Here is a 19,618-nt window from a genome sequence, read left to right on the forward strand (position 1 = left end):
GTGCTAACCACTGTGCCACCGTGCGACTGAGGCCTTCCAGCCTCAACAGTTAGCTCATCAGAAAAGAATCATAGAATCTCTGCAGAAGGAGGCCATTCGGCTGATCGAGCCTGCACTGACCACAATCCCACCCAGGCCCTATCCCCGTAACCCGAAGTATTTACCCCCAGCTAGTCCCCCGACACAAAGGGGCAATTTAGCATGGCCAATCCACCTAACCCACACACCTTTGGAGTGTGGGAGGAAACCGGAGCACCCGCAGGAAACCCACGCAGACACGGGAAGAATGTGCAAACTCCACACAGACAGACACCCAAGACCAGAATGGAACCTGGATCCCTGGTGCTTTGAGACAGTAGTGCTAACCACTGTGCCACCGTACTGCTGAGGCCTTCCAGCCTCAACATTTAGTTCAAAAGTATCAGATCATGTCCATCAATCTCACTTTCTCAGACAGCACGTGCTGCTAATGATTCTGCTGTTAACCTTTCAATTTGCGTTGCTAACCTCTTTGCTTGTTCCATTACGATATCATTTGGCCTTGCCTAATCATCTCTACTGTCATTTATTCAGTCTCCTCCACCATATTGCTGACCTTGCAATTTTTCCTTGCCCATACCCTCTTCCCTCCGCACCCTCCCCCCCCCCCCCCCCCCCCTGCCCAGCCCCCCCGCCACAAGACCCCTTTTTCCTGGCCTTGTGACTGCTTCAAAAAAAAGTGTTAACTCTCTCACATCTGATGCAAAGCCATCGACCGAAGACGTTACCTCTCTGCACAGACCCTGCCTGACCTGAAGAGTGCTTCCAGCATTGTCTCTTCTTTTCCTTCACCTTTCAGATGTTCATCTATTGCAAAGAGCATTGGAAACTAATGGAGGCTTGGGCTGCATGGTGGCACAATGGTTAGCACTGCTGCCTCACTGCGCCAGGGACCTGGGTTTGATTCCAGCCTCAGATGACTGTTTAAGTGGAGTTGGCACGTGCTCCCCGTGTCTGGATGGGTTTTCTCTGGGTGCTTCGGTTTCCTCCCGCAATCGAAGATGTGCAGGATTGGCCATGCTAAATGCATGGGGATAGGGCGGTGGGATCCTGGATGGGATGCTGTTTTGGATAGTCGGTGCAGACTCGATGGGCCAAATGGCCTCTGACTGCACTATAGGGATTGTATGGTTCTATGGAAATGTGCTACATGCATGCAAGATTCATCTTTGCTCAGACCGCAGATTTTGAATTGATTTGATTTGATTCATTACGGTCGCATATATTGGGATACAATGAAAAGTATTGTTTCTTGCGCGCTATGCAGACAAAGCATACCATTCATAGAGAAGGAAAGGAGAGGGTGCAGAATGTGGTGTTGCAGTCATAGCTAGGGTGTAGAGAAAGATCAACTTAATTTGAGGTAGGTCCATTCAAAGGTCTGATGGCAGCAGGGAAGAAGCTGTTCTTGATTCAGTTGGTACGTGACCTCAGACTTTTGTATCTTTTTCCCAACGGAAGAAGATGAAAGACAGAATGCCCAGGGTGCGTGGGGTCCTTAATTATGCTGGCTGCTTTGCTGAAGCAGCGGGAAGTGTAGACAGAATCAATGGATAGTATGATTTTAGTGTAACTTTCAGAGGTTTTTTAACATCATGTTCACAGCCTTGGCTGATATAATTCCTGGAAGGAGGAAAAAAAACTGTGGGCAGGTCAACTTTCAGCTTCATTTTATTGCCGTGTTGGAGGCAGTCTGAGAAACAAGCTAAAAAGGAAGTCTCTTTCTCTCTGTTTTGCTTTGAAATTTTTACCAGTTAGCTGAAAGGAAGTCTTGTTGCCATACTGCAGTAAAAAATTGTGTTTTGGGGAGCTGACAACAAGCTGCTCTGAGATTTCAAGATCATTTGAAATCAGCATTCAACCCAGGGAACTGGATTCCAGTATCATGTGAGCTTTAGCCTGTGCAGTGATAAATCTGTTTCAAGGGTTTTGTCCATTGGATATTGGTTTTGGTTGGAACATCTGATATATATTGGTTAAGGGTTATACATTCCAGTGATTGCTTTGTTTCTTGTTTGTAATTGATAAATATTCTTGCTAATTTTGTTACTATACATGTTAACTATATTCTTAAATAAACTTTGTTTAAGTAAACATCCTAGTGGGTGTTTTGAATCATACCTGAAGTGAAACATCTCATGCTTATCCTAGCCAAATTCAAAATGCAAAACGTATGATTCACGTGGGCTTCATAAAACACTTTGGAGTTTCTAACCTGAACCATAACGATGGGAGGCTGGTTTGTATGATGGACTGCGCTATGTTCACTATGCTTTGTAGTTTCTTTCAATCTTGGTCAGAGAAGGAGCCATACCAAGCTGTAATAAATCCAGAAAGGATGCTTTCTATGGTGCATCTGTAAAAATTGGTGAGAGTCGTAGCAGACATACCAAATATTCTTTGCCTCCTGAGAAAGTAGAGGCGTTGGAGGACTTTCTTAACTATAGTGTTGTCATGGAGGGAGCAGGAAAGGTTGTTGGTGATCTGGACACCTAGAAACCTGAAGCTCTTGACCATTTCCAAAGATGTGTGGGTCAGGTGGATTGGCCATGCTAAATTGCCCCTTAGTGTCAGGGGGACTAGCTAGGGTAAATGCATGGGATTATGGGGATAGGGCCTGGGTAGGATTGTGATTGGTGCAGACTCGATGGGCCGAATGGCCTCCTTCCGCACTGTAGGATTCTATTTCCACTTCGTCCTCGTCCATGTAGACAGGGGCATGTTCTCCACCATGCTCAAGCTGATGGACAAGTTGTTCTCTGTCTCCATCAATGCCTGACTATGTCAGGAATTGTCGGAGAGTCCCACCCAAAGCACTCACCTGCTCTCTCACTTCAGTCACTTTTTCCTGCAGCCACTATTTCTAGTATTTCCTACTTTCAATGCAGACTTACACATATTAACATAGTTTTATTTTGCTTTTTATCACGAGGGGGTGTCAGTTGGCTTGTTCATCGGGGGTCAGAGGTCATACTATATTTAGTAGTCGGGAGCTGGGTGAAGGAAGTGGTATGGTGAGGTACAGGTCTCCAGTGAAAGAATTTAGAAAGACGTTTTGACAACAGACAGCGAAAGACTTTTTGATAAGTTTCTTTAAAAATAATTAGTGTTATCCACACTCATTATAGCTGTACAAACAAATGTGGGCAGTGATTGTTTCTAAACTCTGTGCAAACATAAGGCACACGTCATCTGACTAACAGTCTTCCTCTGTCTCTTGAGTCCAACAGTTACTAACACTGAAGTGAAACAAAAATGCAGGAAATAATTCCTGCAAAAGCTACCAAAAACTCATGGGTACAGCTTGTTTTGAAACCCCCTGGATAAAGGAAAACAAAGGGGAATGGTGGCAGCGATGAGGAACTTCAGTGTTGTGGATAGATTGGCGATTGTATTCCTGAGAGGAAATTTGGTTTGATTTATTATTCTCACATGTATTGGAATACAGTGGAAGGTATTGTTTCTCGCGTGCTATGCAGACAAAGCATGCCATTCATAGAGTACTTAGGGGAGAAGGAAAGGAGAGGGTGCAAAATATAGTGTTACAGTCACAGATAGGCTGAAGAGAAAGATCAGCTTAATAAATGGCAGGTCCATTCAAAAGTCTGATGGCAGCAGGGAAGATGCTGTTCTTGAGTCGGTTGGTACGTGTAGTCGGACTTTTGTATCTTTTCCCTAATTGAGGAAGATGGAAGAGAGAATGCCCGGGGTGCATGGTGTCCTTAATTATGCTGGCTGCTTTTCCGAGGCATTCAGATGGGAGGCTGGTTTGCATGATGGATTGGGCTACATTCACAACTCTTTGTAATTTTTTACAGTCTTGGTCAGAGCAGGAGCCATACCAAGCTGTGATACATCCAGGAAGGATGCTTTCTATGGTGCATCTGTAAAAATTGGTGAGAGTTGTAGTGGACATGCCGCATCTCCTTAGTCTCCTGAGAAAGAAGAGACATTGGTGGGTTTTCTTAAGTATAGCATCAGCGTGGAGGGAGCAGGACAGATTGTTCATGATCTGGACACCCAGAAACGTGAAGCTCTTGACCATTTCCACTTCATCACCATTGATGTAGACAGGGGTATGTCCTCCACTCCGCTTCCTGACGTCAATGACTATCCCCTTCATTTTACTGACATTGAGGGAGAGATTGTTGTCATCGCGCCACTTCACCAGATTCTCTATCTCTTTCCTGTACTCTGTCTCGTCATTGTTTGAGATCCAACCCACTGCACTGCTGTCATCAACAGACTTGAAAATGGAGTTGGAGCAGAACTTGGCCACACAGTCATAAGAGACAGTTGAGAGGAGATCTGATGGAGGTGTTCAGAATGGCGAGGGTTCTGGACAGAGTAGACAGGGTAAAAGAGTTCCCATTAGCGCACAGGGCCAGGATCAGAGGATGTTGATTTAAGGTGATTGGCAAAAGAAGCAATGGCGACCAGAAGGAACAACAAAACTATCCAAAGAGTGGTTCAGGTCTCAAATGTGCTACCTGAGAGTGAGTTGGGGACAGATGGAATTTTGGATTTCAAAAGGGAATTGGATAATTATCAGAATGGAAAAGAAAAATGCAGGGTTATGGGGAAAATCTGGGAGGAATGGAAGTGGATAAGTTGCAGAATGCTGGCACAGACATGATAGCCAAATATCCAATTTCTATGCTGTAACCATTGAGGAAAGATTGGAGGATTGTGCCAACGTAATATGACAAATTCTCCATACTGTTCCCACAATGTGTCATCTCAGCGACTGCAGGCATCGACTTAGCTGGTAAACCCCTTCAAACTAAAGATGATTAACTTCAAGCCCAGGCTTTTGAGTAAGACTATGGGTAAAGCTGCTAAAGAAGGTATTTAAATATACAAACATCTATTTTCTAGATATATTTAACCATGTCACTATGAAATATAATTCCATAAATCTTACTGTGAATCTGAACATTTCGACTTACCAAAGGGAATGAAGATTTTGGCAAAAGATAAATTAAGTTTGAGCCTGTGGATTGAATCAATCCAGAAGGAAGTGCAATAGTTACATTTTTTTATTCATTCGTGGGACATGGGCATCGCTGGCTGGCCAGCATTTATTGCCTATCCCTAGTTGCCCGTGGGCAGTTGAGAGTCGACCACATTGCTGTGGCTCCGGAGTCACGTGTAGGCCAGACCGGGTAAGGATGGCAGATTTCCTTCCCTTAAAGAGTGTTAGTGAACCAGATGGGTTTTTCGGACAATCGACAATGGTTTCCTGGTCATCAATGGCTTCTTAATTCCAGATATTTTTTATTGAATTCGAATTACACCATCTGCCATGGCAGGATTTGAACCCAGGTCCCCAGAACATGAGCTGAGTTTCTGGATTAATAGTCTAGCGATAATGCCACTAGGTCATCGGCACGGTGGGACAGTGGTCAGCACTGCTGCCTCACAACGCCAGGGACCCGGGTTCGATTCCGGCCCTGGATGACTGTCTGTGTGGAGTTTGCACGTTCTCCCTGTGTCTGTGTGGGCTTCCTCTGGGTGTTCCGGTTTCCTCCCTCAGTCCAAAGATGTGCGGGTTAGATGGATTGGCCATGCTAAATTGTCCATTAGTGTCATGGGGATTAGCAGGGTAAATATGTGGGATTATGGGGATATGGCCTGAATGGGATTGTTGTTGGTGCAGGCTCGATGGGTCAAATGGCCTCCTTCTGCACTGTAGGGATTCTGTGATTCCTTAATCGTTACATTAGTTCACCCTGACTGTGCTTCCATAATGTGATCCGTGCTGGTAACATAAGGTGACTCAACCTTCAATTTCTGCTTCCTTCTCGGGGAATATGCCTGCGTTCCATTCCAAACCGTTCACTGATGGAGCAACCCAGGCGATAACAATGATTCCTGTTGGGAATGGTGGCTGCAAGGCCAGATCATGCCCGTCATAAGATCAGAATATGATTATAGGTGAGGAATGTCATTTGTCTCATGCATTGTTTCCACCCAAAATAATCCAAAAGCATTTCCATTTCAGCATCGAGTGTGTCTTAAATATCTACAGGGTGTTTGCCTCTGAATCCATGCTGACTAATACCAGGGAAGGGTGGAGTTATCTAATAAGGAAAGGTTGGAGAGTTTGGGTTTATATCCATTGGAGTTTAGAAGGGTGAAAAGCGACTTGATCGGAATCTTTAAGATCCTGAGGGATATTGAGAGAGTGGATGTGGGGAGGATGTTTAATCTCATCAGAGAATCTATAACCAGGAGTCACTGTGTAAAAATAAGGGGTCGCTCGTTTAAGATGGAGATTAAGAGAATTTTCTTTCTCTCAGAGGGTTGTGAGTGGGCGGCACGTTGACACAGTGGTTAGCACTGCTGCCTCACAGCTCCAAGGACCTGGGTTCAACTCCCGGCTTGGGTCATTATCTGTGCGGAATCTGCACATTCTCCTCGTGGCTGCATGGGTTTCCTCCGGGTGCTCTGGTTTCCTCCCACAGTCCAAAGATATGCAGGTTAGGTGCATTGGCCATGTTAAATTGCTCCTTAGTGTCCTGGGATGTGTAGGTTAGGGCGATTGGCGGGGTGAATGCGTGGGGTTGCAGAGTAGGGCCCAGGTAGGATTGTTGTCGCTGCGGACTGGATGGGCTGAATGTCCTCCTTCTGCACTGTAGGGATTCTATGATTCTGTGAGTCTCTGAAACTCTCTTCCTCAAAAGGCAGTGCAAGCAGAGTCTTTGAATATTTTTAAGGCAGAGCTAGATAGATTCTTGATCAACGAGGAGGTGAAACGTTATTGGCGGTCGGCAGGAATGTGGGGTTGAGGTTACAATCAGATCAGCCATGATCTTGTTGAATGGCAGAGCAGGCTCAAGTGGCTCACTGCCTCTGATTCATATGTTCATATATGAACAGGTAATCAAGTCTTCACTCACCTGATGAAGGGCCAAAGTTACGAAAGCTCGTGCTACCAAATAAACCTGTTGGACTTTAACCTGGTGTTGTGACAATAATAAATCAAATCAAATAAAATACATGCAGATTGCTGTGTCTTCTGTGTTTCCAGTTTTAAACACTGGCAGCACATCACCCGGCTTTTAATTTCTTGATATTTCCGTTGCCGTATTTTTTTGCTGGTTGTACTTCACAAATTATCAATAGTTGAGGAACCATCAGAACATGCCTGGCTGTCAAACCACTTACATTATTACCCAACTGAGGATTAAGATTTAACTGAAGTTCCTGGAATCGGTTTAAACCTCAGGAAACCTGCTAAGCTATTGAATACTTTATTGATTGCGGCCCCTCCAGCGCCAATTTATAAAGGTCGAAGTGGCTATGACACTCACCGAGGCCTTAATTAAGCAAACTTGATCTCACCATCGATTTTGATGGAGCATGGAGCTATGACAATTAGCTGTTCTACTTTTGCAGCGGGCGTCTCTTGTGGAACAGTGGAAAGCTTCCAGCAAATGACAGCCTGGGGGATATATGGATGTCAGTCTCTTACACCAGAATTTGAAGCAATTTCCTGGTGCCATAGGGATGTGAGAATGCCAGAGCTGTGCCGTCGCTATGTGAAGGGTTTTCAGGAAATTCTGCTCCAATGTGCTTCCAGGAAATGCTTTCAAATGCAGATAGAGTGGTGAAACTCCATTAAAGGGAGTTCATGACCTGGATGTAGGGATGGGCAATAAATACTGTCTAGCCAATGATGCCCATGTTCCACGAATGAATAAAAAATAATGCTCTCAGGTTGGGAGTGCAGTGTCAGGCATTTCTTCAACTCCCCAAACATGGCCAAAGAAAAAGGCACCCAGAAAGTCATATAATTATAGGGCCATAAGACATAGAAGCAGAATTAGGCCACTCAGCCCATCGAGTCTGCTCCGCCATTCAATCAAGACTGATATTTTTCTCATCCCCATTCTCCTGCCTTTTCCCCATAACCCCTGATCCCTTTATTAATCAAGAATCTATCTATCTCTGTCTTAAAGACACTCAATGACCTGGCCTCCACAGCCATTTGCGGCAAAGAGTTCCACAGATTCACCACTCTCTGGCTGACGAAATTCCTCCTCATCTCTGTTTTAAAGGATCATCCCTTTAGCCCGAGGTTGTGCTCTCTGGTTCTAGCTTTTCCCACCAGTGGAAACATCCTCTCCACATCCACTCTATCCAGGCCTCACAGTATCCTGTAAGTTTCAATGAGATCCCCCCTCATCCTTCTAAATTCCAATGAGTACAGACCCAGAGTCCTCAACCCTCCAGCGCAGAAGCAGGCCATTCGGCCCATTGAATCTGCACTAACTCTCTCTGAGAGATCATCTTACGCAGACCCTATCTGGTGAAGTGCATTGGCCATGCTAAATTCTCCCTCAGTGTACGCGAACAGGAGCTGGAGTGTGGCGACTAGGGGATTTTCACAGTAACTTCATTGCAGTGTGAATGTAAGCCTACTTTTGACATTAATAAATAAACTTTAAACTTTAAACTATCCCCATAACTGCACATATTTACCCCATTAATCCCTCCAACCTACACACCCTGGGGCACTAAGGGGCAACTTAGCCATGGACAATCCACCTAACCTGCACGTCTTTGGAGCGTGGGAGGAAACCGAAGCAACCGGAGGAAACCCACGCAGACACGGGGAAGACGCGCAAACTCCACACAGTTACCCAAGGCCAGAATGGAACCCGAGCCCCTGGCGCAGCAGTGCTAACCCCTTCAGATCTTTGTTCTGGAGGGGTGGGCTAGATGAGACATCTGGCTCATTGCCCTGGAATGGAGGCTGCCAAATGTGGAGGCGGGCTGGGTGGAAGGCCTGCCTTGGTGGACGGCCTGCCTTGTGCCATGTCACTTTGTTGAAGTTATTTTTTATAAATGAATGAAGCAAAAAACAGCCCTCACCCCACCCCCGACATTCCTCACGCCCCATCCATACCAACCTATTCCACCTCATGTCCCTCATCCAACCCCATGACCCTCATATCCTTTAAGTCACCTCATGCCTCCCACCGAGTCACCATGGCCCTTCCTGCCTATGTGCCACCCTTTGCACATCTACCACCTTGGGCAAAGAAATGGCAGATGGAGTTCAATCCTGATAAATGCGAAGTGATGCATTTTGGTAGAAATAATGTAGGGAGGAGCTATACGATAAATGGCAGAACCATAAAGGGTGTAGATACGCAGAGGGACCTGGGTGTGCAAGTCCACCGATCCTTGAAGGTGACATCACAGGTGAAGAAGGTGGTGAAGAAGGCATATGGCATGCTTGCCTTTATAGGACGGGGCATAGAGTATAAAAGTTGGGGTCTGATGTTGCAGATGTATAGAACGTTGGTTCGGCCGCATTTGGAATACTGCGTCCAGTTCTGGTCGCCACACTACCAGAAGGACGTGGAGGCTTTGGAGAGAGTACAGAGGAGGTTTACCAGGATGTTGCCTGGTATGGAGGGGCTTAGTTATGAGGAGAGATTGGGTAAACTGGGGTTGTTCTCCCTGGAAAGACGGAGGATGAGGGGTGACTTAATAGAGGTGTATAAAATTATGAAAGGCATAGATAGGGTGAACGGTGGGAAGCTTTTCCCCAGGTCGGTGGTGACGTTCACGAGGGGTCATAAGTTCAAGGTGAAGGGGGGGAGGTTTAACACGGATATCAGAAGGACATATTTTACACAGAGGGTGGTGGGGGCCTGGAATACGCTGCCAGGCAAGGTGGTGGAGGCGGACACACTGGGAATGTTTAAGACTTATCTAGACAGCCATATGAACGGAGTGGGAATGGAGGGATACAAAAGAATGGTCTAGTTTGGACCAGGGAGCGGCACGGGCTTGGAGGGCCGAAGGGCCTGTTCCAGTGCTGTATTGTTCTTTGTTCTTTGTTCTTTGACATGATTCCCCCATACCCATGTGACACCCGTTGTATGTCTATCCACTCTCATAGCCCCTCATACCCCCTACGACCCTCTGTCTCTTTCCCCATTGCCTTATGGCCCCCTCAGATGACCCCATGCTAACCCATTCCCCCGCTCATCCTAATGGCCTCGTATAGCTCCTGTGCCAACTTAGTGCCCTCTCAGGCCAACCTATGGTCCATCTACCACTCACATTTTGCCTTTACTCCTCCCATGCCAACTCACCTTGTATCACCAGGGGTAAACCTCATGATGACATAAATTTAAGTTCTGGCTAAAAAAACACTGACAAAAGCAATCACATTGAAATTCCTTTAACTAATCTCTTATGAAAGTAAACATCTTCATTCTGTAACTTGGAGCTGTCAACCAAATTGCCCACTTATCAGGCACCCTACAGTGATAATGTTACTGATTGCAAAATCAGTCACAAATGGCTAGCTCTCAGGTTTATGTCAATAGCCAGAGTGAAATAGAAACGGTGAATTTTTTAAAAACTCCACATTTTTTTTAAAATTGTGAAGCCCAGCAGAGTTAAATCTCTTGGTAGCTTTGACAGTTCCAATTACTGAATGTTGACAGTTCTTTGACAGCTTTTACAGTTCCAAGGAGTTTATGCACTTTTTACACACAATCATGTCTACTTTTAACAATCCCAAGGGGCACATTATTATGTATGCCCCTGTGGACTATGGGGCATAAAGTCTCATGAGGTAGGCTTGAATACCACTATACTGGGAGCTTATTGAAGGTGTGCACTCATTCACAGTCAGGTCTAAGACTGCCCAACAGGGTTTCACAGTGGTGGATCTGATAGCCCAGGGGTCGCCAGATCTGTGCTCTTAAAGGGGCAGTCCACACCTCAAATTTCAACATAACATATATATATAATATAGCTACAATACATATATCACGAACATGCACTCTCTCAAAGGGATACCTTAACTCTGCCAAAGATTTGTCTTACCTCTTCCCACTTCTCCCAAAGGTGCCCCAGGACCACATCTAAAGAAGATGTTCCCTCACTGAGAGTGTACCCTGCTCACCAAAACAAAAAATCCACAAGGTTCAGACCTGCCTTTAACAGGTCTGATCTTCACACTTTGGGCTTCAGGCACCGAATTCACCAAAGTCACATGTGAGTTGACGTAGCTGCTTCTTTATATGAACAGCTGCCAACGTGAACCACGGATCTGCAATTTTAACATAGAAACATAGAAGATAGGAGCAGGAGGAGGCCATTTGGCCCTTTGAGCCTGCTCCGCCATTCATTATGATCATGGCTGATCATCCAACTCAGTAGCCTAATCCTGCTTTCTCCCCATAACCTTTGATCCCATTCGGCCCAAGTGCTATATCTCGTCACCTCTTGAATACCTTCAATGTTTTGGTATCAACTACTTCCTGTGGTAATGAATTCCAGAGGCTCACCAATTTTGAAACCCATCGCCCCCCCGCCCCCCCACCCCCTCTCCCATGCCTTCCCCACACCACCACCTCCCCCCCCACCCCCGCCACTCACCACTCCTCTGCGACAACGGCAGAAAGGTCTTCCGAATTCGGCTGGCACTTTTTCACACTATCCTCTTTGCGTTTTGGGGGCACAAATTAATTGGACCATCAAACGAAAATTACTGCCAGTCTTGCGGAATCAGTTAAAAATAAAGTGGACTTTTCCTGGTGATCAACGAGATGGTGCAGAGGAGGAACCGGACACTGGGCACATTACATCAGCCCCGCAGATACAACCCAGAACCATTAGGAAAGGGATTGAGTTCCTGCATACCTTTCAATCTAATTAAAGGATAATAAGGCCAAATGACCTTGCGCAGTTGTTTTGGTCAAATGACTATATACATAATAGTACAGTGTGTAACATCTAATGAGACCGGTTATGGACTCCATATTAGTGCTCCTGAGGGAGATCAGACTTAATGAAATGGAATTTTTATGCTAACAGCATTTTACCTCAGGTTTGACTCAACGATAGAGCCAACAGTGCAAAATCCAGGCAAAGTCAATTGTGGCATCTGATTACATTTGTTGGAAGTGGGATAATAATTATTTTGGCTCTGTTGGGGTGGCAAGATGGCACAGTGGTTAGCACTGCTGCCTCACAGTGCCAGGGACCCGGGTTCGATTCCCGGCTTGGGTCACCATCTGTGCGGAGTTTGCCCCGTGTCTGCATGGGTTTCCTCCGGGTGCTTCAGTTTCCTCCCACAGTCCAAAGATATGCGGGTTAGGTGGATCGGCCATGCTAAATTACCCATTAGTGTCAGGCGGACTAGCTAGGGTAAATGCATGGGGTTGTGGGGAGTGGCCTGGGTGGGATTGTGGTCAGTGCAGACTCGATGGGCCTAATAGCCTCCTTCTGCAATGTAGGATTCTATGCTCTATGATCTATAAATACATCAAGTGTCTTGACCACGCAGGGTAAATATCACAGAAGCTGCCATATCCAGAAATGTATTCCTCACCATTTGGTCAGCTTCTAACACCATACAAACATCCCTGCCTTCTTCACATCCCATTGGATCTTAATGTAACTGTGACAGATACTCCGAGATGGATGATGCAGTTAACAGCATTATTATTTCATTAGAGGCAGCTCAGTGAAGGTTCACCAGGATGATCCCAGATACGGAGGGATTGTCTTATGAGGGAAGGTTAAACAGTTTGGGACTCTACTCATTGGAATTTAGAAGAATGAGAGGTGATCTCATTGAATCTTATCGGAATGAATTTTACCACCTGTCCGCCATGGGAACTGTAGTGGGTGAGGGGCGGACCATGGAAAGGCCTGTTGACCACGGGTGGGATTTTTCGGTTTCTGGGCGAACGCGGTCGGAAGATCCCGCCCATAGGGTTCTTAAGGGGCTTGACAGGGTAAATATTGTGAAGATGTTCATTGAATCATAGAATCCTACAGTGCAGAAAGAGGCCATTCAGCCCATCGAGTCTGCACCGATCACAATCCCACCTTTGCTCCTCATGGGAGAGTCTAGGACCAGAGGGCACAGTCTCAGAATAAAGGGGTGCCAATTTAAGACTGAGATAAGGAGGAATGTCTTCTCTGTGAGGGTTATGGGTCTTTGGAACTCCTTGCCACAATGAGCTGTGGGGAGAAAGTTTTTGTGTATATTTAAGGCTGAGATAGATAGATTTTTAATCAGTAAGGGAATCAAGGGTTACAGGGAAAGGCCAGGATAGTGATTATGAGGAATGTCGGACCAGCCATGATCCGATTGAATGGCAGAGCAGGTTCGAGAGGCCGAATGGCCTACTCCTGTTCCTATTTATTATGATCTCATGGTCTTAACACCGCTGATTACTGCCACCCCACACCGCAAATGTTGCCAAAAGATTGAAACCATGCTTTACCATTGAATGGATGGATTTTGAAACATTGAATGTGGTCCTTGATATTTTTTAGACCATTGGCAGCTTTACCTTCAACTGTCGAGGCCTCAAGCTCTGCAATCCCTCACTGAATCTCTCCACCGCTCTCTCATAGAATCCTACAGTGCAGAAGGAGGTCATTTGGCCCATTGAGTCTGCACCGACAACAATCCCACCCCCGCCCTATCCCCATAACCCCATGGGGATTTACACGAGTGAACCCCCCTTACACTGAGGGTCAATTTAGCATGGCCAATCCACCTAACCCGCACATCTTTCAACTGTGGGAAGAAACTGGAGCACCCGGAGGAAACCCATGCAGACACGGGGAGAACATGCAGGGCCCCATATCTAAGGAAGGATGTGCTGACCTTGGAAAGGATCCAGAGGAGGTTCACAAGAATGATCCCTGGAATGAAGAGCTTGTCGTATGAGGAACGGTTGAGGACTCTGGGTCAGTACTCATTGGAGTTTAGAAGGATGAGGGGGGGTCTTATTGAAACTTACAGGATACTGCGAGGCCTGGATAGAGTGGATGTGGAGAGGATGTTTCCACTATCAGGAAAAACTAGAACCAGAGGGCACAACCTCAGGCTAAAGGGACAATCCTTTAAAACAGAGATGAGGAGGAATTTCTTCAGCCAAACAGCTGTGAATCTGTGGAACTCTTTGCCGCGGAATGCTATGGAAGCCAGGTCATTTAATGTCTTTAATACAGAGATAGATAGGTTCTTGATTAATAAGGGGATCAGGGGTAATGGGGAAAAGGCAGGAGAATGGGAATGAGAAAAATATCAGCCATGATTGAATGGCGAAGCAAACACGATGGGCCGAGTGGCCTAATTCTGCTCCTATGTCTTATGGTCTTATGCAAACTCCACACAGACAGTCACCTAAGCCGGGAATCGAACTCGGGTCCCTGGCGCTGTGAGGCAGCAGGGCTAACCACTGTGCCACCATGCTGCCCACTTTGCACATGTCCCTTAATCCTGATCTCTGCGCAAGCTTTTGATCATCTATCCAAATACCTCCTTCTTTGACCTGTTGCTAATTATGCCTGCTTACATTCCTTTGCTATGTCAAAGGCACTATATCAATTGAAGTCGTTTTGTGGTATATCACGAATCAACATGCTCCGACTCTAATAACATTATATCGGGGTAATTTTGAGTCTAATATGCCAGGCGAGAAACCCATGGGAATGTGTGGATTTTACATCCTGACCCAAAATGATTCTCCACTGGCTCTAATGTTGAGTAAAATCGGGCGAGGTGCATAGCTGCTGTTGCACCCGATATTGTCAGTCTGCTGATGCAGGTGTTCAGTTAAAATTGCTCCTTCTTTACCTCTGTTTCTCTCTCTGCAGGTGTGGCCTGACCAGTTGAGTTGTTTTGTGGCATGCTTGTTTTTTAATTTCAGGTTTCCAGCATCTGCTGTACTCCGCTACCAATAATTTCCTGAGTGCTCAGGCTACAGCTCGAGACTTTAATTCATTCGATAGACTGGCAAAGTAGTTACATTCCCAGGTTAACTCATTGTAAGCTGCTCATCCATGCCTCATGCCCACTCCACTCAGTTCTAACAAAGAACAGTATAACACAGGAACAGGCCCTTCGGCCTTCCAAGCCTGCGCCGATCATATTGTCCTATCGAGACCAACCGCTTGTATCCCTCTATTCCCACCTGTTCATGTGTATATCCAGATAAGTTTTAAATGTTGCGAATGTATCTGCCTCAACCACCTCACTTGGCAGTGCATTCCAGGCCCTCCACCACCCTGTGTGTAAAGAAACTTCCCCACACATCTCCACTGAACCTTTCCCCCCTTACCTTGAGCTTGTGCCCCCTGGTAATTGTCATTTCTGCCCTGGGAAAAAACCTCCAACTGCTCGTCCTATCTATGCCCCTCATAATTTTATAAACTTAAAATAGGTCGCCACTCAGCCTCTGTCTTTACAGGGAGAACAATCCCGGTTTATTCAATCTCTCCTCATTGCCTAATACCCTCCATACCAGGCAACATCCTGGGAAACCTTTTCTGTAGTCCCTCCAAATCCTCGATAGATATTGAGCAATCTAACCACGGATCCTTAAAGGGACAGCTCTTTTTTTTAGTGCTTGGCCCAGCAGTTCGTTACTGACCTGTGTGAGTCCCATTCACAGATAGATTTCCTTTTCCCCGTGCTCGCAACAGAGCCAAAAAGGCTGCTATCCTGTGGTCTGATGGAATGCTCTCCACGTTCAGGTTAGGTGGATTGGCCCTGCTAAATTGTCCCTTAATGTTCCAAGATGTGTATGTTCGGGGGATTAATGGGGTAAATGCATGGGGATTTAAAGTTAAAGAGTATTTATTAGTTACAAATAAGGTTTATATTAACACCACAATGAAGTTACTGTGAAATTTCCCTAGTCGCCACACTCTGGCACCTGTTCGGGTCAATGCACCTAACCAGCACGTCTTTCAGACTGTAGGAGGAAACCCGGAGGAAACCCATGCAGACACGGGGAGAACGTGCAAACTTCACACAGACAGTGAGCCAAGCGGGGAATTGAACCCAGGTCCCTGGCACTGTGAAGCAGCAGTGCTGACCACCGTGCCACCGGGGAGTGGGCCTGGATAAGATGTTCTGTTGGAGAGTCGATGCAGGCTTGATGGGCTGAATGGCCTCCTTCTGCACTGTCGGGATTCTATGATTCCATCTGTTCATTAGTTTTCTCAAATTCACAGCGTTACTTTGACTTGTTTTCTTTTTCATTTGATTTCCAGTGTAACTAAAATAGGAAACATTGTCGTGAAATAAAGTCAAACCTTATCATGTGACATCAAACAGGAATGGTTCTTTTCTAAAGAGATGGTGGATAGGTGCCAGGTTTGGGTTAGTGTTATGAAAGAGCATTAGACAACTCCTTTGTACATGTATTGCAGCAAGCAAGAAAGACATGACAAATGGCAATGGCTTCTTGCTAATTCTTTGCATTGTTTCACTTCTTGAATGAAATACTTAACAAGTGCCTTTTGTCTCGATCCATAATTACTTCTGTCAAAGTACTGTGACGGTGACAGCGACAACAATCCTTGCATTTTGACATAAATTATTATGCGAGGAAGTAGGAAATGAATTCAAAAGGAGCTCCTGCAGGATTTCACCGTCACACCTCAGGAAATCACACGCTAACACGCGACCATGCAAACAACATGTAAGCGTGTGTGACAATGTGCTATCTTGTTGTTGCATTGGTCAGTTCAGAATATTGTTTCTATAACAGGTTTAGGGAATAAGACCCATCAACTCTCTTTATAGGACCCTGGTTAGACCCCACTTGGAGTACTGCGCGCAGTTCTGGTCACCTCATTACAGGAAAGATGTTGAAGCCATTGAAAGGGTGCAGAGGAGATTTACAAGGATGTTGCCTGGATTGGGGGGCATGCCTTATGAGGATAGGTTGAGGGAGCTTGGTCTCTTCTCCCTGGAGAGACGAAGGATGAGAGGTGACCTGATAGAGGTTTACAAGATGTTGAGAGGTCTGGATAGGGTAGACTCTCAGAGGCTATTTCCAAGGGCTGAAATGGTTGCTACGAGAGGACACAGGTTTAAGGTGCTGGGGGGTAGGTACAGAGGAGATGTCAGGGGTAAGTTTTTCACTCAGAGGGTGGTGGGTGAGTGGAATCGGCTGACGTCGGTGGTGGTGGAGGCAAACTCGTTGGGGTCTTTTAAGAGACTTCTGGATGAGTACATGGGATTTAATGGGATTGAGGGCTATAGATAGGCCTAGAGGTGGGGATGTGATCGGCGCAACTTGTGGGCCGAAGGGCCTGTTTGTGCTGTGGCTTTCTATGTTCTATGTTCTATGTAACTCTCATTCTCAGTTGGGAGAACAGTCCGCGTATCCTCCACAGATAGGAAGACTAAAGAGGAAGAGCTGGAAATGGCTGGAGAGGAGAGGAAACTTTTTTTCTATTCATTCATGGGACATAGACATCGCTGCCTGGGCCAGCATTTATTGCCCATCCCGAGATTCCCTTGGAGGGCAGTTGAGAGTCAATTGCATTGCCATGGCTCTGGAGTCACATGTAGGCCAGACCAGGTAAGGACGGCAGATTTCCTTCCCTAAAGGACATTACTGAACCAGATGGGTTTTTCCGACAATCGACAATGGTTTCATGGTCATCAGTAGATTCTGCAAAGTATCAAGGCGGTCACATCATTATAGAAGATGGTAGACAAAGATCTTTACTGAAGGGAAAGAAAGATTGATGGAAGACTTAGGAGCGGGAAGCAGAGGAGAAAATGAATAACGGACACAATGGACTGGATGCAATTGACCATTTACAGAATGCGTGAGGGCAACACAGGCCAATCAGAGGTTTTTTTAAAATTCATTTGTGGGACATGGGCGTCGCCAGCTGGCCTGCATTTATTGCCCATCCCCAGTTCCCCTTGCTCGAAGGGCAGTTGAGAATCAACCACATTGCTGTGGCTCTGGAGTCACATGTAGGCCAGGCCAGATAAGGACGGCAGATTTCCTTCCCTAAAGGACATTGGCGAACCAGATGGGCTTTTCCCAACAATCGACAATGGTTTCATGGTCATCAGTAGATTCTTAATTTCAGATATTTTTATTGAATTCAAATTTCAACAGCTAGCCGTGGCGGGATTTGAACCCGGCGTCTCCAGAACATTAGCTGAATTTCTGGATTAATAATCCAGCTATAATGCCACGAGGTCATCATCTCCCCAAGGAGGTGGAAATCCTTGGCAGTCAACCTTCTGGGAGGAAGATGATGCCAATGAACAGACAAATGACCACTTACTGGAGATGTAGGATTAATGTCAGCCTTGCCAGCTAAACCTACATCCCAAGATCAAATAAAAAGTAACCGTTGAGTTTTAGTTAGTCTGAATTGCTACCTTAACAGGATTGATGGGGATGAAGTAGGAATGGTCGAAAGTTTCAAGTTTTTAGGTGTCCAGGTCACCAACAACTTGTCCTGGTCCCCCCATGCCCACACTTAAGAAAGTCCACCAACGCCTCTACTTTCTCAGAAGACTAAGGAAATTTGGCAGGTCCGCTACGACTCTCACCAACCTTTACAGATCCACCATAGAAAGCATTCTTTCTGGTTGTATCACAGCTTGGTATGGCTCCTGCTCGGCCCAAGACCGCAAGAAACTACAAAAGGTTGTGAATGTAGCCCAGTCCATCACACAAACCAGCCTCCCATCCATTGACTCTGTCTACACTTCTCTCTGCCTCGGAAAAGCATATTTAAGGACCCCACACACCCCGGACATTCTCTCTTCCATCTTCTTCCATTGGGAAAAACGATACAAAAGTCTGAGGTCACGTACCAACCGACTCAAGAACAGCTTCTTCCCTGCTGCCATCAGACTTGTGAATGGACCTACCTCGCACTAAGTTGATCTTTCTCTACACCCTAGCTATGACTGTAACATTACATTCTGCACTCTCTCATTTCCTTCTCCATGAACGAACGGTATACTTTGGCTGTATAGCACGCAAGAAACAATACTTTTCACTGTATGCTAATACATGTGATCATAATAAATCAAATCAAAATCAAAATCGAGTCAGATGGCTATAAATTTAAAGATCTCGTCCAGAATATGAACGCATAATCTAAGTAGACAGTTCAATGCCACATTAAGGGAATACTCCTTTGATAGAGATGGAACAGTTCTATTATATCTTTGCTTGGTTTTGCATGGTGGAATAACACAATTAACATTCTTTGCCCTGCGGCTGATTTCATTCCCTCAATTTCCTTTAATTATTGACTATTCAATGTACTTGAGTTGCATTAATGTAATTGCATATTGATAGAGGATTAATCATTGTGTAGTATTTATCTTGTGTGGCCCAATCGCTCTCTAATTTGATGCAGGGCAGATCTAAAACTTGCATGGAGGAAAGTTTTCATTGTTTTTTAATCCATACAAACAACCATTTGCTTTGTATATAACACCTTTAATATAGTCAAACATCTCAAGGTATTTCACAAGAGCATTATCAGAAAATAAATTGACACTGAGCCCCATAAAAGCCTGAGGTAACATACCAACCGACTCAAGAACAGCTTCTTCCCTGCTGCCGTCAGACTTTTGAATGGACCTACCTCGCACTAAGTTGATCTTCCTCCACACCCTAGCTATGACTGTAACACTGCATCCTGCACTCTCTCCTTTCCTTCTCTATGAGCGGTATGCTTTGTCTGTATAGCATGCAGGACACAATATTTTTCACTATATACCAATACGTGACAATAATGA

Source organism: Mustelus asterias, chromosome 6, assembly GCF_964213995.1.
Source record: "Mustelus asterias chromosome 6, sMusAst1.hap1.1, whole genome shotgun sequence".
In the NCBI taxonomy this organism is placed as follows: Eukaryota; Metazoa; Chordata; class Chondrichthyes; order Carcharhiniformes; family Triakidae; genus Mustelus; species Mustelus asterias.